The sequence below is a fragment of the Panthera leo genome, chromosome C2 (assembly GCF_018350215.1).
Source record: "Panthera leo isolate Ple1 chromosome C2, P.leo_Ple1_pat1.1, whole genome shotgun sequence".
NCBI classification, from domain to species: domain Eukaryota; kingdom Metazoa; phylum Chordata; class Mammalia; order Carnivora; family Felidae; genus Panthera; species Panthera leo.
The window spans coordinates 142581559-142604260 of NC_056687.1; positions in this window are offsets into that span (position 1 = coordinate 142581559).

The following is a 22702-nucleotide window of genomic DNA, read 5'->3' on the forward strand; positions in this document are numbered from 1 at the left end:
TTGAACGCCTTCCAGAGGAATTGGAGCTTTGCTGAAGATTTAACGCCCCCTGGAGGACAACATGACAATGTATCTCTGTAAGTACTACCACAGAGAGATGTCTAACTGACTGCACCTTCCCCCCACCCCACGCCAACTAAAGAATAGGAAAGTCCAGCCATTGCAAAGGATAAGCCTTAAAAAATTAATTGCGTTTATTTGAGTGGGTGAGTCACATTCATTTTAGAAAAGCTTTCACAAATCACAGAATCCACTTCAGGTTGCCTCTTCCAGAATAGCCTTTTCATATTTCTTGCTAATAAGAGTTTATTTTCCTAATGGCCAATTGCATTGGTCAAGTGTGAGTACGTATAAAAAAAAAAAATCTCTGAAGAGTGTTGCAGCACAGTGGCAGGCTGGTTCAGATGTGGCAACATTGAATTCCCACATTTGGGTTTGTAGTTCTCTGTGTACACAGAGTTAAGAGGTGCACCCTAGGTTAATAATCATTCCCCTGCCTAGATTCTGTGTGTAGATTTTCAGCTAACAGGCTATAAGTGTGAGTGCTTTAAAAAAACAACTTTAAGTTAGGTTTCTGTGATTGGAGTAGTTAAGCCACTGGAGGAGAAAATTAATTCTTTAAAAAACAAAAACAGGGGAGCCTGGGTGGCTCAGTCGGTTAAGCGTCCGACTTTGGCTCAGGTCATGATCTCGAGGTTCGTGATTTCAAGCCCCGCGTCGGGCTCTGTGCTGACAGCTCAGAGCCTGGAGCCCGTTTCAGATTCTGTGTCTCCCTCTCTCTCTCTGACCCTCCCCCGTTCATGCTCTGTCTCTCTCTGTCTCAAAAATAAATAAACATTAAAAAAAAACAACACCAGATACCAGGCTATCAGGCCCCTTCGTGACCGGAACTGGAAGGAAACACACTTCCCATCAGCTTGTAGGGATGTTCCACCCCACTGGGCCAACAGTGAACGAGGCCAGTGAGTGGCTTCTTGAGGCCCGTGGCTGGCTGTACAGGAAAAGCTCTCAAATGCATGCGTCAGTTTCAATCCCAGCGTGCTAAAGTTTCTGGACTCTCGTAAATGTATATATACAAGGAGAGCTACCTCTTTTAGAAATGTAGGGTTTCTGAAATGCACTATCATCTTATCATCTGAGGCACATACACACCATCTTGCTTTTTAAATATTTTAATTGACAGCTTCTGTGCCCAACCCTCTCCTTTGCCATCACTCACCCGACCTCAACCTTTGCAGTTCAAAAGTACCTGGGAAGTTGTGTCTAATCGTTGACAATGTGCTTATCTCTGAAGCAAGGCAAATCATAAAACGTGCCAGCCCAACTGGAACATTTTTAAGGAAAGTGATAAAAAAGTTATGTAACGGAAGATTTAACTTTCAAGAACACTTTGGCAAATTGTAATGCACTGGTATACAAATTCTGCCAGGTACGCGTTGTTCTTTTTTACGTCCTTCGATGATTACCCACAATAATTCATGTTCTGACATCAACAAGCATAAGGCAGTCTGAGATGTGGGTAGGTTTTCCTTACTGGCTCGAGACTTTCAATTCATTCAGTAAGTTTTCTCATCTATCTGGCACAGCTAGAGAATGGAAAATTCTGCCTAATGAAATGTTCAAGTTACTAGAAATAGGCAAACTCCTAGAATTTCAGGGCTGGGAGAGTTCTGGAGATGATCTCACCCGCTGATTTGACAGGTGCTGAAATGGAAACCCTTCAGACATGGACATTAGCATGCATGTGTCCATACTCTTCACCAAGTGTCCTTCACAGGGCACCAAGTGCCTCTCCTGATGAACCATCCCCCAGTCTTCAAAGAAAGAAAACAATGTAACAATATACACCACGAAGATGTCCCAGCAATCAGTAGCAGTTTCTCTGAGGAGTCAGAAGGCAGTCGCGGCTCCTACATTGTCACAGAGTTGTAATGAAGAGTATCTGTGATTCTAAAAAGCTTCTTGTTCCCTCAAGATAGAATGAGGTCATCAATTTTCCTTTCACAAACAACCCCCAGATAACATGCTCAACACTATGCATGATCTGGCTTCCCAGGGGAGAGATGGAGAAAATGATCTTGATGCAGCTTCCTGGGGAGGGAGGGTTGATGAGCATTTGTTTCCTTGAGTTGCTGCCTAAACCCTGTGTGGTCAAATACAGCCTTGCTGGCGGAGGCAGGGGGTGGGGGGAGCGGGGAGTCACCGCCTTTAACCCTCTGGTCTCCAATTCCAGAGTTCTTGTCAGTCTGGCTTCCAACGTGATGTCACTGATTCATCAAGTTGGCTGGTCTGACCCCGATAAAGCAAACCAAAGGCAAAGTCATTTAACCACACATGTGTAAATGCCCTCCCCAACCCTTTTACAAATCCAAATCTAAATAGAAACTTAGGGAAAAGAAAGACCCGGATTCCTCATCCCACATTTGCCCATAGATGGATGGTCCCAAATGCCCCAAGTGAATAAGCAGGGGACACCCCTTAAGGTCTAAGACTCTAATGCCAACTCAGGGAAATTATGATCTTGCGACTATGAGACGTATGGATATAGAGTCCCATAGTATCATGGGTAGGAGACAGTAAAAGAAAAACCACCTCTGTTTATGGCTCTAATTTATTTAACATAGAACCAGAAGCTAGTGTGAATTAAGAAGTGTGTGTGTGTGTGTGTGTGTGTGTGTGTTGTGCACATTGTGGTAATACAGTGGGGAATTGGCCCCTAAAAACACCAGGAAAAGAGATAATGAGATCACTGAAAACAAAATATTTCGGTTATCTGGTCTAGGGATGGCCTAAGTTTGGGATTTCCAGGGAAATTATTAGATGTATTTTCAAGGCTATCCCCAAGTTCAGAGAAACATTTATGCTTGTCACTAATGGCAACTGAGTTAATCAGGTTGGGGAGCTGTGTGCTTTCTTTGGCTGACAAATGTTTTGCATTTTGCTCACTATTTTCAAAAACAAATCAATGCATTTACTTTCTTTGCCTGTAGACATGCGAGCATCCGACTGACAAAAGTTTGCCAAATCTGACCTTAAAAACCAGGCCTGAAATGAATACATTGTAGGTCTCCCTGGGGTTGGGACTGAAATTCTATTTTTTTTTTTCCTTTTATATTTCATGTACTTTTTTCTTCAGAGAAGGGTTTGCAAAATGGAAGGCAATTTAAAATCTGGCTGTTGGTCTGAAGATTAATAAGCCATCTGTTGAGCTAATGGCATTGATTGTTGAAGAGATTTTAAAATAAAATGGCCCACAGGGAGTGGGATGGGGCTAATTTACACAGATCCAGCTTCCTTGGGCTTGTCCACATTCCTTCTGGAAGGAAGATATATGAAAGACGCTCTCAAAGTTTTTCATCCTCACAGACTGTCTTGCCAATTCCCTGACTCTCTGTGGAGCAAGCTGCACTGACAAGAGGAGAATGTAAAATGAAGAACGAAGGAGAAAAACCAGGGAGAGCACTACCTGGAGGAAGGCTCTGGGGGAACAAACACGACTGACCTAAACTGACATTGTCCGTACGTTACCACGGACAAGACCTTCTATCTTCCCATTGAAACATGAACTGAGGAATCCCTGTGTATAAGTCACAGATGAAGAACCTTTGATCCTACAAAAGAACCTTTTGTTCAATAGTTCTCCCTTCCTTAACAGCACTTCTCATTTACTTGGCAGAGTACGAGGCTCTGTTTCTACCTTCCCTGGTTCTTACAACATCCCTGCCCGGTAGATATTATCATTGTTCCCATTTTACAGATGAGGAAACTAGGGCTCAGAATGTATTCTGCCCAAGTTCCCACAGCGAACGTGCCAGAGTGGAGCCAGGTGTAGTTCTCCTCCACGTCCTTTGCTCTACCTAAGCTGCACTGCCTAGTTATGCTTCACCCTGTAGTTACATGAAGTCTTGTCTTAAGTCCCGTGGTAATAAATGAAGAGAGGGCAAGTCAATTTTCTTAATTTGCACAGGAGAGAAATGAGGTTAGCTGACCCAGCCAGTGGGCCGGGCCTGGTGTTCGGGGACTGCAGTGGTCCATTCCCATTTTACACCCATCCCTCTGTGCCCGGCTCTGAAGCCCCACGTATGCATAAAGTAAACCACGCTGTTGCACAGGGAAGATGTGAATATAGCTCTGGGTCGTGGGGTTGATGAATGACCCTTGGTCACTTGTTCCCAGGAGGGTCGTGAGGGTTAGGGACACCAGGGAATTGCCATCTGCTGGGAGCAGCCCTCAACCGACGACCGCTAGGCACTTCGTGTATAAACACCCAGCTCCTTCACTCTCAGAAGCACGTGTCCTACTCTGTGTTACTGTTACCCCAGCAGGATGAAGCTGTGCTAGACCACTGGGCTAATGGGCTTGGTGAGGCTCTACTTTCGCTGCCTTTCCTCCGTTGTCTCATTTCTCCACTACCCTATCTGTGCTTCCTTCACCTCCCGCATAAACACTTTGCATTCAAATCCTTGTCTCCCTGCCTGCTTGTCGGAAAAACCTAAACTAAGATCCCTGAATACCCCCCATCAACGCTTTGCAAACCTGACTAATGATCAAGCAGATTGACCCAGCCTTTGCACAATGTAAATACTTACGCACTCAGACCAGCTGAACTGGAAACCTTGAGGGTTGGGCTCTGGCCTCTGAATGTTTTGATGGTTCCTCTCTTCCTGAGAGATCTAGGGTGGCCAGTCAGGGTAGTAACTCTGACCTAGAGGACCTTCTGCACTAGAAATTTCTTCTCAGACGTTGTGCTTTGCTGCCATAAAAAAGTGAACAGCTATCCCCTCATGGAGAATGAATGTCATGTGAATCCTTCATAAAATTTCCCTTGTTTGCCTCCCGTGCCAGACAATTAAGAGGGAAAAAAAGTCTACACTTCTAATTTAGTAACCATATCTGATCTCATAGTCCATCTAGCTACAGTTTAGTTTTCTCTACTTTGGACCTGCGGTCACATGTAAGTAATTAGCTACTCTGATTGTTTTAAGTGTATCATATGCATGTTTCTATTTTACTATAAGTATTCTTTTTTTAAATTTTTTTAATGTTTATTTATTTTGAGAGAGAGAGAAAAGGAGACAGAGTGTGAGTGGGGGAGGGGCAGAGAGAGAGAGGGAGACACAGAATCCGAAGAGCCTCCAGGCTCTGAGCTGTCAGCACAGATCCCGATGTGGGGCTCGAACCCAGGAGCTGTGAGATCATGACCTGAGTCGGACGCTCCACCGACTGAGCCACCCAGGCGCCCCTATAAGTATTCTTTAAGACCCCTCAAACCCTTCATGTAATGAAACAGGGAACACATTTATGTTTATTTTCTGCCTTTTACATTCCCCTCAAATTTATAGATTGTTTCTGACTCATTTCCCATTCAGTACTGCTTAATTTCTGATTTTTTTTATCATGTGTTTCCCTTCGCTTTTATGTGCCCAAAATATTTGATATCCAGTCATCCTTTGCTATGAACCTATGCCTAATCAACAAGATTCAAGATCTAACATAAGTTCAAGGCCCAGAATCTCACAACCCCTCAATGGCCTCTGGCTCATGTGATCCCCTCAACCACCATGGAAAGAGGGAGGTAGAGTATATAATAGCATCATTTTCCAAATGTGGGAATTGAGACCCAGAAACGCTAAATGACTGTAAGTGAAAGAGGTCAGACTTACAAGAAGTTCTCTTGACACTAAAGTTCATGCTCTATCCATTTCTCACTTTGGAGGCATGAACAGTTTTGGGGAGGTCTCAGGTAATTATAAGGAGAAGGGTAATTATCTGGTGCCACAGGACACTTGTTTTTTGGGATAAAAAAAAATCTCATATTCATCTCTATTCAAAGTTGGCAGATGATATTGTCATTGTTGCTGATGTTATAAAACCACCAGCAATATTTTAGTCCTTCATTGGGTTTCTGTCTCCATTTATTCTTTTCAACGGACGCCACATGCTATCGGATGAATTGTGCCCCCTCAGACGTTGTATGTTGAAGTCCTAATCTCAATATCTTAGAATGTGACTGTACTTGGACATGGGGATTTTAGAGAAATGATTAAGTTAAAATGAGGTCATGAGGATGGGCCCTCAGCCAACCTGACTGGTGTCCTTATAAGGAGACGAGAATAGGACACATAGAGACACATCAGAGATGCATGTGCCCACAGGAAGGGCCATGTGAGGACACAGCAAGAAGGTGGCCATCTGCAGGGCACGGAGAGAGGCCTCAGAAGAAACGAAACCTGCTGACACCTTGATCTTAGACTTCCAGAACTGAGAGAAAATAAATACACATTGTGTAAGGTACCCAGTCTGTGGTATTTTGTTATAGCAGCCCTAGTAGACTAATACGTTTTATTAACCCTTGATTTCTAGGGAGTATTTTGGAAGGTTTTCTTAGGAGGCAATGTAAGAAAATTTTAGAAAATGCAACTAATTAATCAATGCCATCCCGTATCCAGATCTTTCTGTGTTGCCCTTAGTTTTCAGAGACAATTTTGCTTTTGAGAGGGATCTGCCTCTTTGCTCTGGAAATGCTCCGTACTGAAGAGTAAGCATAATAACTCTGAGAAATGAGGACTTTCATGCAGATATATGAGAACAAAAGAGACAAAATGAATAAATGATCAGATAGTGCTTCATTTCCAGATAACGAAGACTATTTTAAAGGGGAAAATGGCCATAGGTAATAAACCATCTTAATTGGAAGAATGATATAATTATCTGTGAGCCCTATATTTAATTACAGCCAAATCCCTACTCCACCCCCTGCCCCGGCTTCATTAGCAAATTTTTTTTCAGAGCAAAAAATCTCAACTATTCCTTTACGATAGTTGTCCGTAAGAGCAGGGGCTGAAAAATGGGAGGCTTTATCCCTTCCTTGCCAGCAATTTCTCAGTAGAGGAGATCAGTTTACAATCCAACGATCACTTCTCTGGTTAGGGGCTCTAAAAACTTTGACCAACGTGGCAGACGAGGACCCTTGCCTCTCGCCTTTCAAAGAGCAATAAAAACATTGTAATTGGCACTGGCTTGTCATTTAGCAGCTGCTGCACACAGCTGGCTCCCCTCAGCTAGCAGAGACTATGGTTCAGCTAGTAAGAGACTCAAAAGACTTCTGTAGGCAAGAAACTTAGAAGCCAACGACTGTCGGAAGCCTATTAGAACACAGTTCCTCACGCCACAGATTCAGCTACTGTGAAATCCTACAGCGCAGAGGGGCCCGATTAACCCAGTGTTTTAATCGGCCTTGTAGTGTGGTTAGAAAAAAAAAAAAAGGACTCGTTTCATTTTGTTTGCACGATGAAAATAACCATAATGTTTAAAAACCTGAGAATACAGAATCACGTAGAAAATGAGAGTGATTTAAAGAACACAAAGAAATGTATAAACCACTCCAAATCTCAGCACTCAGAAGTAACGGCTCTTCACATTTTGAACTTTCTTCTGGACATCTCTCTCTGTACATACACATACAAAATTTTATATAAAAGGGACATCCAATGCACATTCTTCAGACACCATGGCTCATGGTTTTCCCCTCAGTAATGCCCAGGCCAAACCCCTTAATGCTAACATAGCCCTTCTTGACCAATCTTGTCCAGTTTTCCAGCATGATCTCTTGCCTCCACCCCTCAAATCTGTTAGGTTCCTGCCTCTCCCGTCATGAATTCCTGGAAACTGCCTCTGCCTCTCATGAGACTCCTTGAAGAGTCCACAGCTGCTATGAGAGCGTGATCAGCCTTCCATTTCTGGAAGCTAAGTAGCAGATGTGGTCAGCAGGAATTGCCTGGAACCACAGGATGATCAGAGATGAGGAGCCCAGGTCTTTGTTGCACTAAATTCAGATTTAAAACAAAAGCTATTCTCCTGGGCAGGAATTGTGGAAGTGGAGACAGAAAGCAGATGGATCCAAGGACATGTTTGGGAGAGGCATTCGGGTATGAGGTAAATGCTGCCATCCTCTTCCTCTTCTTCCACCTGCTCCTCCTCCTCTTTCCCTCCTCCTCCTCATCCTCACCACCACCAAGGTAGTTGCTATTGCTATATTTGGGCTCCATCCCTAGTGTTTAATGATTATACCTGACAATAACAGGATCAAGGAAAATACATGGAATCACTGAAGCTTCAAAAACCCAGCCTAATTGTTGTAGCCAGGAGACATGGTTTCATTGTTGAGCTCAACCTCATGTAGCCCAAAATAGGTCAGATTTCAGCTGCATCACAGATTAAATGATCATCCATCTTTTCCTCTGGTTGTCAGAAAAGGATAAAGTTCATTTTATTTGAAGACCTCTTTTAATAAAGGCTTTAAATCAAACACTGCGAACGCTTACCACCTTGCAGGGAAATGACTCAGCTCATGTTAATGCAGTTTATTAAATTTCTGGTCTAATCCTTGACCTGAGAATCATAATCACCTGGAATCTCTGCCTTCTAGTTCCTGCCACATCTCCACGGAACTGTCCTTTGGGAGGCCTGGGAAATCTCTGCGCTTTTATTCAGGAGATTAAGGTGTGAGATGCTTGTACCTTGAGCTCATAAAAGGAGATGTTCTCAAAGAGTGGATGGAAACAACTGGAATATATGCTTTCCCCTTGCCACTCAAAGGTCACATCATGGAGTTCAAAAGGCCAATCAAAAATGTTACATTATAAAGGATCAATGTCTAGTTGTCAAAACTAAGAGGAAGTATATTGTGTTTAAAAACTCAGTATGATAAAATACTCTCTGGGATCCTTTTGCGTTGCAGAAATTTAACACATAATGCCACAAAATAATGAAAACAACCATTTCAGCTGATAACATGTATGAAGCAAGCATTGTGTGCCAGGTGTCACGCTTAGCACTTTTCATGACTTTCTCGCTCGGTTACTCTTCAGAGCAACCTTCTAAAGCAGATACTGTTACGCTTCACATTGTACAGATGAGTAAACTGGATGATGAATTCACGTGAGCTCATGCCTTCAGGAAGGTCAGGTCCTCATACAACAGGAAGGTCAGTGCCCCCAACCCCACACCAGAGAACACACAGCTAAGTGGTAGCCTCCCCATGTTGCTCTATACCAGGAGGACACGGTCCACGGTTTCATCATCATGATAGTTAACTCTTGGGTTAATTCACTTAAGCCCAAGAACATTATGGATCATTATTATCCTTATGCTATAAGAACGTACACCGAAAGAACCTTCAGTGACTGATCAGGTTCCCCGAGTTAGTAAGGGAGAACAGGGACCATGAACTCAGTTTTCCGACACACAGAGGACTGCTGCGGTGAACCTCCTGGTGGTCAGCATCCCCTATCCTGTTCCAAGTCTTCAGTGCTGTCACGCCTGGTTGTCAGCTACCAAATAACATGGGGAGGTGAAGCTAGCCATCTTTCAAAATAAGGGACGCTGGATTTCATCAAAGTTAATCATTTGTATGTCTTAGCCAAGCTGCCTTTCTTTAATCACTCTTAGTCATCATATGTAATAGACTATACAATTTAATACCTACATGAATGTCTGTTTTTCACCCATCTTACGGTATACTGCCAGTGCTGAGAAGCTACCAACCGTGTTAAGAGTTAACAGCCACAGTCAAGGTAAAGGGTCTTAGTTAAGACAATAAATTGTAATGTGTTTCATTATAGGTAGATGCTGAGTTTAATTCATGAATGTTCCAATTTTGTTCTTCTCTATGACAGGTTGGGTGCTTTAACCATAACATACACTCTTCTCTTTGGGAAAGTATGCAGTAAATTATTCTTAAGCATGACTTTTTTTTTTCCCTAAACATGATAGATGTCTCCAAAACACAATTTTGTGATTCATCTGAAAAAAATCAGAAGAAAAATAGGAGCTTTGGGGATGAAGTAATCTTACGTGATTTTAGTCCTTTTTTTTTTTTTTTTTCCTCCGAGGGTTTTAGCCCTGCCTCAATTAAATGACATTTCTTTATTTATTGATTTATTTTGAGAGAGAGAATGGAGGAGAGAATGAGCAGGGGAGGGACAGAGAGACAGGGGGACAGGGGTTCCAAAGTGGGCTCTGTGCTGACAGCAGAGAGCCCAATGAGGGGCTCAAGCTAAACAACTGCGAGATCATGACCTGAGCTAAAGTCAGACGCTTAACCGACTGCACCACCCAAGTACCCCTAAATGACATTTTGAAGTGCCTTTGTATAAATTATATGAATTAGAAGGTGCAATTTCAAAAGCCAGTAGGAGGAAAACAAGTACTCCCGTAATAGATTGGGCCATGCCCCCATCACATCTTATCTAGTCCCAAGTGACTTGCAGGACCTCTTTCTGGGCAGAAGTAGCAGTGCACCGATTCAGAGCCTATGCCTCAAAGAGGCATCGAATGCTTCCGTTCATCTTCTTACGCCTCTGCTACTCGCCATGACAAAAGCATATCTCAGCCATTGGGCTAAGGCACATGATAGGCCCATGAAACAAGCTCCCTGAACTTCCCAAAATAGATCATCTGGTTGGTTGAAGCAGGGTCACCCCTGCTGACTTCCAGAACCTTGAGCAAGAAAAATAAAAATGTTTCCTCTTTGTCTCAGTCCGTGTGGGCTGCTCTAACAAAAAGACCACAGACTGGTTGGCTTAAACAACAAACATTTATTTCTTGTAGCTCTGGAGTCTGGGAAGTCCAAGATCGAGGTGCCAACAGATGAGGTGTCTGGTAAGAGCCCACTTCCTGGTTCATAGATGGCCATCTTTGGTTGTGCATAGCAGAGAGCAGAAAGAAGCACATTCTCTCAGGATTCGTATGAAAGTACCAACCCTGTCCATGAGGACTTTCCATCATGATCTCATCCAATCTTAATTAGATCCCCAAAGCCCTACCTCCCACTACCATCACACTGGGGGGTAGAGCTTCCAACATATGGATTTTAAGGGGACACAATTCATTCCATAACACTCCTTTGATTCATTAAGATGTTTAGTTTCTTTGGTATACAGTATGATGCAGCCATAGCTGACCACTACAATCCATAGGAAATACCCTTAAAGTACACCTAAAGGTAAAGGGATGAGCAAAAAGTGCCCTCAAGGATTCTGCCTACTGCTGTAAGTGAACGGCCCCCAACATCAATGGGGAGAAATAGATCAGTGTTACTGCATTTTAAGCCTGGAGGGCACGCTTTATTTTAAGAGGAAATGCACTCTGTGTGTGACGTGCATAGAAAAAAATCCACACCCTTCCTTTGTAAAATTTCTTTGGGCAAATCCTTCATCAGTACCAAAATCCCACCTTCATGTGTCCATCTGATTCTCACACAAAAGCCAATGACGGTAGGCATGACTATCAGGAAACGTTTTGCTTATTTCCAGAAATCACAGTATATAAGATTGATTAGAACCATGGCAAATCAGGCATCTACGTTTTATTCTAAACTGTCTCCCTGAGATGGGCCTGAACAAGTCATAAAACTCAAAGGACATGTAATCCATGGGGAATGGATTGTGTTGAGGTTCAGCAAGATAATTAGCACTTCGCTTGAGGACCAAGGTGCTCACTGTCCCCAAGGGCTTCCCATCAGCAGAGCTGCAGCTCATTGAGAAGAGAAGTATGTGGCAGGAGAATCAAGAATTTCCACCTCACTTTCCTATTCACATCCTGGTGTCAAAATTCATTGTTAATTGGAAGTATGGCCTCTTAGGATTTGCAAAGTGTCCCTCTGAAGCTGAGTCACTGCATATGTCACAGCTGTAGAGTGAGCTAGAACCAGCTTCGAATCCTGAATTTTCCATTTCCTGGGAGTCACCTCTGGTGGCTTAAATAGTAAGAACTTCAGGTTCTTGGACTGCAAAGTGAGAAATCATAATAACTATCTACTGGGCTTATTAGAAGGGTGAAATGAGATATATTGTGTCAAGATATCTAGATATAAGACCTAAGATTAAGGCTCAATATGGCGTGCTGCTTTGACATCTGGTGAAATGGGGAGGGACATGAATGGCCCAAGTGCCAGCTCTTCTGTCCACCACTCCACTCGCATGGGCAAGATCACCTAGCCAAATAACACTTCTTATCACAGGGACAGGACACAGTCCTTGCTTACCCTAAACAGTGAGCTACAGTTTCCTGCCAGCCCACAGAATTATTCAAGCAACCCATCACTTCCTCCCATGGGAATCAGGGGCACCTCACTTGCTTGATATTTAAAACCTGCCTCTGACGATCCCTGGTTTTTCACTCTGTCCCTAAGCACAACATTGTGTAACCTTGCATGGCACGCAGTGTTCTCCTCCCCTGGGTGTGATGATATGTGATTAATAAGCAGCTGTCAACTTTGTCTGTTCAGTGTTGACTGTTTTGTGTTTGGCCATCCCTATAGCACAGGAATCTCTCTCTTAACAATGTGGTGAAGAGACCATCAAAACAAATACTTAACACACTGCAAATAACAAATGGTAAATGATGTAGTTAATTTTCAAGAAAAATAAACCTTAACATTGCTCTCCAGCCTTTTAGAAACCTTTTTTAAGTAGTTTTTCCTCGAAGGAGAGCAGTGGCCATCCTCTGTCTTTTGTTACCCAGAGCTGACATTTGGATACGGAAACCAAGGGAGAGGAGTGAGGATCAGGGCTGGGAAGAAACCAAGGGGTCCTTGGCCTATATGATTCCTGCTCCATGTGGCCCATATAAGAAAGAAACAGGAATGAAAAGTTAGGCTTCATAGTCACTATGATCCTCTCAACATGTCTAAGGGGTCTGGCCCCATGGTGAACTCAGGGGATGATCCACAGACATGTCAGAGTCGTTGGCTGTGTCTCAGCCTCCTGGGAGATGACTGTCACTTCTTCCTAAGAGTTCAACCATTATACTAGATAAGATGTAGCGATATTCCCTGCTGCCTTCATAGCCCTTGGTGTGAGGCTTCACATTTATTTTTTTTTTGTTGTTTATTTACTTATTTTGAGAGAGACAGAGAGAGAGAGCCAGTGGGGGAGGGGCAGAGAGAGGGAGACAGAATCCCAAGTAGGCTCTGCACTTTCGGCACAGAGCCCCTTAGGGGGCTCAATCCGTGAGATCATTACCCAAGCGGAAACCAAGAGTCAGATGCTTAACTGCCTGAGTCGACCAGGCACCCCTCTGTGATGACTCACATTTAAAGGGCTTGCAACAAACATGCGTTGAATGAATTATTGATTCGATGAATGAATGCTAAAGTCCGATGAATTCACTGTGCACCTAGCACATAGTAAGAGTGTAAGGATTATAAAATATGGTCCCTAGGCTTACGGAGACTGCAGTATATTTGAGGAGACAAAACCCAGAATCAAAGAGCAAGGAGGAACTCCGTGTGGGAAGGAGGAGCTGTTGATGGCTCGGTGAGGAAGGTGGGGAGCTGAGCTCAGTAGACAATAAGGAGTCAAGTCAACTGGGAGTGGAGCTGGATGAACAGAAGCCCATGCTTTCCTTCCGTGTTTCTTGCAACTTATTTTTCAGAAGGAAGAGCAAAAATGTGGATGAATAGGGACGTGTTATCCTGCAGGAAATGCTTTGAAAACAAATGGTCATGCTCCAAGTATACCAATTAAATCAAAGGATTGCTTGTGAAAAGAGAGGGCAGTGTTATCCCACTTAGCTTTCTATCGAAGGGCAACATCATCAGCTTTGCACATTCTCATCTGTGAAATGTAGTGTACTCGGTGTGATACTAAAATATCGTTGATACAGTGGAAACGAAGCCCTACCTCAGGATAAACTCGACAAGTGTCAGTTTTCCCTTGATGTTCTTTTTCATCATGTGCAAACTAAAAAGGGAGCCATGGTGTAACGAAGACTTGACAAAGCAATGTTGAGGTGACAAATATCTGAGGCACAGAAGTTGAAATGTGACATAAAATACGATCACTAAAAGAAAATAATGGTACCTTTCAAACGGGCAAAAAAAAAAAAAAATCCCATTATAGAAATAGGAAACCGGGAGTTGTGCTTTTAGAAAAAGACTTAAAGCCAAATTCTTTCTCTCCTACTCTGGGGGTGTGGTTCCATGTCAAAATATTAGAATCAGAAGTTGAAATATAGTCTTAAAAGCCTGGATTAATGGACAAATCACATTAGCAACCTAAAAAGATTCATTAAACTTCAGAATAAAATATGTTTTTACATTTTGAGAAACTGTCCTAACTCCATTGAAGATAGGAAAGATACAAGCCACTTACTGATATTTTTAAAATGTTTTATGGATGATACAAATAGCTTCTGTGTGCCAATTTTTAGTACACACACACACACACACACGCACACATACACTGTTCTCTGTGAAACAGAGGCTTCGCTTTTAAACCAAACTGACAATGTTATCTGTTTATGTCTGATGAATTTGCCTCAATATCTCACAATTTCCAAAAAGTCTGAAGTGTATAATTCCTCTCTTTAGCTAGAAACTTGAGATGACTAACATTGTGTGGCACTGACTGAGCCTTTTCAGGGTTTAGGGATTTGTGATTTGGATTTAGAAAGTCTCATTGTCATGGAAATGTGAGATGCTTTTTTTTTATATAACTCAGGGAAGGTGGTGAATGCTTTCTTAGTCATTATAAGGCCAAGCTATTAGTTTGTAAGAAAGAAAGTCAAAGTTAAATTAATATGAGGAATAGCTTTTCTCAAGTTGTCCAGACTTGAGAATCCAGGAAGGAAATTCAACTTTGCAGTATTGTGACGGGATTGAATTTAGATATTCCTATAGAGAACCATCCATTGCTTGAAATAAAACATTCTCTCTTCCCAACTTCCCCACCCTGAGCGCCTGGGAGGTAGGCTCAGCCCCCCCTCACTGTGGGAGCCTTGGATGCCCAGACCAGAGCAATGGCAGTTAGAGGATTAGAAACATTGTCAACCAATTTTTGAGAATGTAAGCTGTACAGGACATTAGGAGCGACAGACAGAGACTAAGATTGATCATATTCTTGGCAAATCTGTTGGTTCCCAAAAGAAAAAAAAGGGACAGTGGAGACACTTGAATGAAAAAGTGTGAAGGGGGAACACTTTAGGAAGTGGGAAGAAAACAAAAACAATTAACAGGAAGGTCCGTTGCTGGTAGGTATTTATTACCTCTTTCATGTATATTACGTACAACTGGCTACAGGGTGGGTGGCCATGCACCCATCTCCCTACCTCAGCTCTCTACTCCTTCAGTTCCCTCAGCCCCTTCAGTTAAGGAATTTTTAAGCCCTCTTTGGGATCCACTGAGTAGAGAAGGTATTCCTTTCCTTCCTGATCACCAGTGGGCAGAAACAGCACCCTCAACTCCAGCACTAGGTAGGGAGCAGCTTCTATTGGAGACCAACTACCCGGTGGAAAACACAGAAAGATTGATTTCTTCCAACCTGCCAACATCTCTTCCCACAAATCATAGCTAGAGGACCAACCTGGGGGCAGGAGGAAGGGAGGGGAAAGGAGTTTCTTCTGCGGTTAACAGTTATGTTTTCAGTTACAGAACTGACCGTCAGTGTGAAAAAGCAAATATAGAAAGATCAAAGTAAAGGCAACCAACGGAATGGGAAAAGATATTTGCAAATGACATATCGGACAAAGGGCTAGTATCTAAAATCTATAAAGAGCTCATCAAACTCCACACCCGAAAAACAAATAACCCAGTGAAGAAATGGGCAGAAAACATGAATAGACACTTCTCTAAAGAAGACATCCGATGGCCAACAGGCACATGAAAAGATGCTCAACGTCGCTCTTCATCAGGGAAATACAAATCAAAACCACACTCAGATATCACCTCACGCCAGTCAGAGTGGCCAAAATGAACAAATCAGGAGACTATAGATGCTGGCGAGGATGTGGAGAAACGGGAACCCTCTTGCACTGTTGGTGGGAATGCAAATTGGTGCAGCCGCTCTGGAAAGCAGTGTGGAGGTTCCTCAGAAAATTAAAAATAGACCTACCCTATGACCCAGCAATAGCACTGCTAGGAATTTACCCAAGGGATACAGGAGTACTGATGCATAGGGGCACTTGGACCCCAATGTTTATAGCAGCACTCTCAACAATAGCCAAATGATGGAAAGAGCCTAAATGTCCATCAACTGATGAATGGATAAAGAAATTGTGGTTTATATACACAATGGAATACTACGTGGCAATGAGAAAAAATGAAATATGGCCTTTTGTAGCAACGTGGATGGAACTGGAGAGTGTGATGCTAAGTGAAATAAGCCATACAGAGAAAGACAGATACCATATGGTTTCACTCTTATGTGGATCCTGAGAAACTTAACAGAAACCCATGGGGGAGGGGAAGGAAAAAAAAAAAAAAAGAGGTTAGAGTGGGAGAGAGCCAAAGCATAAGAGACTGTTAAAAACTGAGAACAAACTGAGGGTTGATGGGGGGTGGGAGGGAGGGCAGGGTGGGTGATGGGTATTGAGGAGGGCACCTTTTGGGATGAGCACTGGGTGTTGTATGGAAACCAATTTGACAGTAAATTTCATATATTAAAAAATAAATAAAAATAAATAAATAAATAAGTCAAAGAAAAGTGGGTGAGACAAGTGGAAAAAAAAAAAAAAAAGAAAGATCAAAGTAGGCCTGGTATGTAGGATGACCAGCAAGTCAAATAGCGAATGGAAAAACCCGCCCAAGCAGCCAGTGCCTTGCGTCAGGCCCCAGGAGCCTGAAACCCAGAGAATGGGTGCTCACCTTACTCCAAATGGAGAAAAGTCTCCGTAGCAGGTCTGCCTTGTCGGCACCTGCGGGCAATCCCACAAGGAATGGAAGTGGGTAAATGGGAGGAAGGGAAGAGTGGCTAAGACAAAACGTCGTGGGCTGGGTGGCCTTTAGAATCTAGCTCAGGGAGTCCTGATCTCGGCTGCAGGGTTAGAATCGCCTGGGGGAACTTTAGAAGTCCTGATGTTCCTGCATCTTGATGGATGGGACCAGTTAACTCAGCATCTTGATGGGTGAGACCCAGGCGTCAGTCCAGGTGATTCCAGTGTGAACCCACCACCGTGAATCACATCTCTGGTGCATTTTCACATCAGGAAGCTCCCAGGCAGCACAGATTCAATTCCTCAGAAGCTTGAGAGTTTGGGGCAGCCCCTGTAGCAACAAGCAGACCCACAGAAACTATGCCACTGATGGCAATGGTCTTCAAACTGAGCCACATGTCAGAACCATCTGGGGAATTGTTTTTTTAAATGCCACCACCCAGGTCACAGATCAGACTGATTCAATCAGAATTGTAAAGGGGAGGAATACAGGCATCAGTATTTTTTTTTTTAAGTTTCTTGGGTTATTACAAGTCCCACTCCTATAGCTCCATTGCTTCCCACAGTTTACTATGCAGAGAAATCACCTGTGGATGCTGATAAAATAAAGATTCAGACTCAGCAGGTCTGGGCGATGATTCTGTGTTTCTAACAAGCTCCCAGGTAATGTTGATGATGCCGGCCCACGGAGGACACTCAGAGAAGCAAGGCTTTAGTCTATTTTCTTGTCAGAAAGCCACCAGGGGGCATGTGTACTAGTCAGCAACAGTCTAGTCAGAAAAAGGGAGAAGCTCCTTTTTCTCCCACCAATGATGAGAGAGAAACAAAAACAAAATCTCGCCACTGCATGATATATACATTACCAGATCATTACGTCGCACACGTTGTTACAAAATTATGTGTCAGTTAAAGCTCAATAAAACTGGGGGAAAATCGTGTCCCCTCTCAATACCACACACTTGCATAATCTGGTCTAAAGCCCCTGCTTGCAAGAGCTACAAGGTGCCACAATTTTGTGGCCTGTGGGTCCCTGCATTTAGGTCCCACTTGTGCTAGTTGTTCTGTGGTCAATAGAGCAACTTTTTTCTTTTCTTTTTCTTTTTTTTTTTCTTCAACTTTTTTCTTTTTAAATGACCATGCAGGCTCTTAGCAACGAGTTTGGAAATCATCTTTAAGAAGGTATTCGTGGGGTGCCTGGGTGGCTTAGTCAGTTAAGTGTCTGACTCTCGGCTTCAGCTCCCATCATGATCTCACGGTTTGTGATTTCGAGCCCCATGTGCGGCTCAGTGCTGCTGGTGCAGAGCCTGCTTGGGATTCTCTCTCTCTCCCTCTCTCTCTGCCCCTCTTCTGCTGTCTCTTTCTCTCTCAAAATAAATGAACTTAAAAAAAAATAGGTGTTTGTAAGTGCACAAGGGAAACAGAAGGGAAGGGCAAGATCCTCAAGAGTGGAGATGTGGCTGATAAAACAGAAATTCAAAGTCAATTCATGGTCCTCTAGCTGTCAAATCTTCCCAGGAACACATTCCAGGCCATGTTCTCCTTCCTTCAATAGAACTATGTGAACAGGGACACCATAGAATAGCTAGTCCACACTTGCCCAGCCAATAAAAGGGGTTAAAGGATTTGGATCCAAAAGACACACAGTACATAGGACCCAATCTAAAATTATTAACTCTAATACAATACCTAGAATATTCCACACCTTAGGTCCAAGAAATCAATTGCACAAGTGTAGGGTGGGGAGAGTTGATATAACAGGAATAATAAATGTAAAAGATGTACATATAATAGCTGAATGCAAGAGTGAATTAAGTTAATATGGCAATGTTGCAGCCACTTATTCATAATATTATTTAAAAAACCTAGGTATAGTACAACACTACACTCTATGCATGCAGAAAATCAGATAGCATCTCTGGCCTTAAGGAATTTACAATCTAGCGGTGAGGAAGTTATAACTAATGCAACCAGCTGCAAAATGAAATATAGAGTCTAGAGCCAAAGCCAGATTTGTCCACCTCTTCTTCACTGGTCGATTTTCATCTGGAGCATGTTCATCTCTGGGACAAAGATTTTAAAAGAAACACTGACAAAACACAGATCTTTAGGAGGCTGCCATTAGAACAAATCTACAAATAAGGTTAAATTTGGAAAAGAGGGGAGCCCAGGGGAAGCTGTGCTATGGTTTTCAAATACAGGAAGTGTTTATTCAGGAGCGGGTTGGAATTACTTTTGTAGGACTCTGGAAAGGTGGCCCAGGGCCACTGGGTGTCACTTCGTCGGAGGCAGGTCTGGCTTGGAAAAGAGCGGCCCCACAGGGGAATACATTGTTCAGAAAAGACCACACCGCACATGTTTTGAGCGTCCACTCCCCCTAGTAAGTCCCCCACCTGCCGGGGGCCGTCAAGCTGGTGCTGGATGACACTTTTTTGGGAAGGATATAGGGAGGATCATGGCTATGGGTAGGGAGCACAGGATGCTGCTCAGGAGAAAAGTACAATTTCTTTTAATGTTTATTTATTTTTGAGAGAGAGAGAGAGAGGCAAAGAGCAAGGGAGACAGAATCCGAAACAGGCTCCAGGCTCCGAGCTGTCAGCACAGAGCCCAGTGCGGGGCTCGAACCCACGAACCGCGAGATCATGACCTGAGCCGAAGTCGTTCGCTTAACTGACTGAGCCACCCAGGCGCCCCAGGAGAAAAGAACAATTGTAAGATGCCCTCAAGTTTCTTAGACCGTCTTCTGGCTATAAAGCTACACATCTAAAAAGAAGCAGGGTCTGAGTGTGCTCTAAGTCTCACCTAGAGAGTGGGGTACAATTGATAGGAGTCTCCAAGAGCCTTGAGAGTAAAATATCCCGGGGGACAGCTACAATAACTGACAGGAGGAGACTGCAATGATTGAGGAATGACAAGTAAAACTGAAGAAAAAAATGGGGCTGAGAAATAAAATATAGGAGGCAAAATAAAGCCTTGGAAACGTGGTGGGTCCCACCTGGGTCAGCTGACTGGAAGATGGCGGTGTGTGGAAGATGGTTCCGGTGAAAAGACATTGGAATAGACTGTGAAATATCCTGGGGTTTCACAGGCACCTCTAAATGCTGTCATCTGTGTGAAGCCACCCAGTGATTCTGGAAAATCAGACACACGGCCTTAGCCCAGACTATGGGACTACCCGGTGGGCCTCATTGCCATGAAATGGGGACTAGGAGCCTTTCCTGCTCTCCCTCCAGTGGAATGGTGAGGGCACAGCTTGTGGAAATTCGCCCCTTTAGTTCATGACAGGCCTGGTGAATCTCACCAGATAACCAGAGCTGAAATTCCCCCACCCAGCGGGCTCCAGAGTGGACGAGAATTGGTGCCGGCCCGGATGAGGAGGGAGAGCCAAGTTTTCTCAGATTTCTAAAACATCTTGTCTTATAAATAGCATCTTTGCTAACTCAAAAGGGAAAGGATTTTAAACTTTAACGTCCTTCTTGTCATTTTTATACTTCACTCATTCCACGAAAGTGAAGCCCAGGATCGGCTTCCTAATGATTTCCTATTTCATTTTATTTCTCATTATTATTACATGTGCGTTTCTAGTGATGCTAAGGACCATTCGTAAAAAATTACTTTCCTTAAAATCGCTGTCCTTTGATTCTGGAAACAGTCCCATTTGTACTAAGAATTATTAGTGAACCCTTCACCCATCTGCCAGCCTTTAAAACAAAAATTCTTACTGAAGCCCAGATTTGAGTTCAAGTCATTGAATTTTTCTCCTTTAAATCACCAGTCAACAAATTCTACTTGAACGTTCTAGGATTTGGGCTTAAACAGCAGGTTTAAAAAAAAAATCAGGCTAGAAGAAGAAACCATTCCTTGGCTCAGCAAGTTGATCTGGCTAATCCAACTGCAAATCCTCTTGTTAGGGGCAGATTTGCAAAACCTCAATCAACACAAAGGGAACCTTTCATAAAAGCTTTTCTCTGCCACATAATGTTTTGCTGCCTACTTCTCAAAACGCAGGTCTTTCCATCAAGATGCCTAACACACTACATGATTTAAAGTCTTTTTATCCTGCTTAAAAGTGTTGCTGCATTAAAAAGAAGATCAAGGAATAGTAGCCATCACAGTAATAGCACGTGCACACAATCTGAAAGTTTGTTTTATGCCTATAATTGCCTATCTTACCCTATTACTTCCCTTCTGTGTGCTTTTCATTATCTTTTTCTATTTTCAGCCTCTCTCTGTGGTCTCTCTTTTATCAGCCTCTCCTTCCTTTTTCCCTTTTGCTTCTCTGTGCAGAGCCACCCTAGCACATATACCATATGAAACTTCTAGAGAAAAATGTTGTGTGTGTGTGTGTGTGTGTGTGTTTTCTGAATTTTCAAAGAGACAGCTTCTTTTCATGCAATCCCGTCTCCCTTGCAATGGAATGTGGCATTTGGGTTATAGGATGCTTTAAGACTTCTCAGCTTCTTTGGATCTGGAGATGAAGGGGGGAAATGGAAGCTGGTGATGGCGTGGGGGGAGTTTTCTATTTTTATCTGCAAAACATCTAGTCAATGGCCCAGCTTGTAGATGATTTTTATCATTTTAAAAGTGGGGGGGGGGGGGGGACAAAGATTGATCTACTTTCTCTTGAAAGGAAAATACCTACAACAATTGTCATAATCTTGTAGAAATAATGCCCTCTTAAGGACAAATGGCTTTCAGTTGAGAGGTTTTTGGAATTCTACAGCATTCTTCTGAGAGAATGAGTAGGTGGCCAAAGGATGGAGATTGTTATAACTCAACTAGAGGTTGCCCACCAGGCAACATAAGTGGTCAGCTCCAGAAAGATCCATGGCAATGGAATTTGGCCCTTGTAGTCAACTTCCCCCAAAACTATAGCTCGATTCAGGGTCAAGTTACAGCCAACCTCCCTCTATGCTGAACCATGTTGAAAGGAATTATTCTTGTCAGTTAAATATGTTGACTGGCTTAGTCTTAATGCTACACATTAATTTTACAGCAGCACTTACCACATAGTATTGTAAGTATCACCCTATGTTTTTTCTTTCTCCTTCAAATAGTTGTTCATTATTTGAAGTCAAAGACTATGTCATGTTTATCTATGTGGCCCCATTCCCATTATTAGGGGACATGAACGTGAGTTAGGCTTTTTTTTAATGTAGCAAGTGGTGAAAAATGCAATTCAAATTGGCATAAACAATAAAAGAAGTTTGCATAATCTAGACATAAGTGTAGCTGCAGGTGAAGCTTGATTCAGAAGCAAGAAAGAGTTCTTCAAGTACCTAGTTTCTTTCTGTCTGTTCACTCTGCCTTTACTCGTTAAGTTTAAATTCCAATTATGGTATAGAAAGAGTGCAATAATTCTATACCTCCTACCTTAACATAGAGCATTCTGTAAAGGAGAGAATGTTTCTTGGGAAAGAGAAAAAAAAACATTTGTATCCAGAAGCCCCAGGAATAATCTTCTTCCCTGTTTCAGTCACTTGCCCATCTGTGAACAAATACATTATGAGCAGTGGTCTGGGATATGCTGTAGGGCTTAAGCCAATCTTTCTGGAATTTGGTATGACCAAATTTATCCAAATTACATTCCTCAGAATTTGAAAGAAGTGAATTCCAAAGGAAAACTAATGTAAGTATAGTAGACAAAAGGAGCAATGAAAGCTTTAAGGAAAAACTAAAAAAAAAAAAAAAAAAAAATTCTCTGTAGCACCTAGGAAGGATTTGTTGAACAATTAAATACTTTTTCTAGTTAAGAATATTCTTTCTTAAAGTATTAGCAACAACATAAACTTTACCAAAAACAAACCTGCAAATTATTGAAGTGATGTTTAAAAACAACCAAAGCCTTCTTGGTCATCAATGTGACTGATTGCACTTTGCAAGTATAAAAACACACTGTTTTCCACTGGAGGTTTGTGCTTGCTTCCATTCTAGATAAACATACTGGTTTCAAAAAGCTTAAACACCAAAAAAGAAACAGGGGAAAAATGTA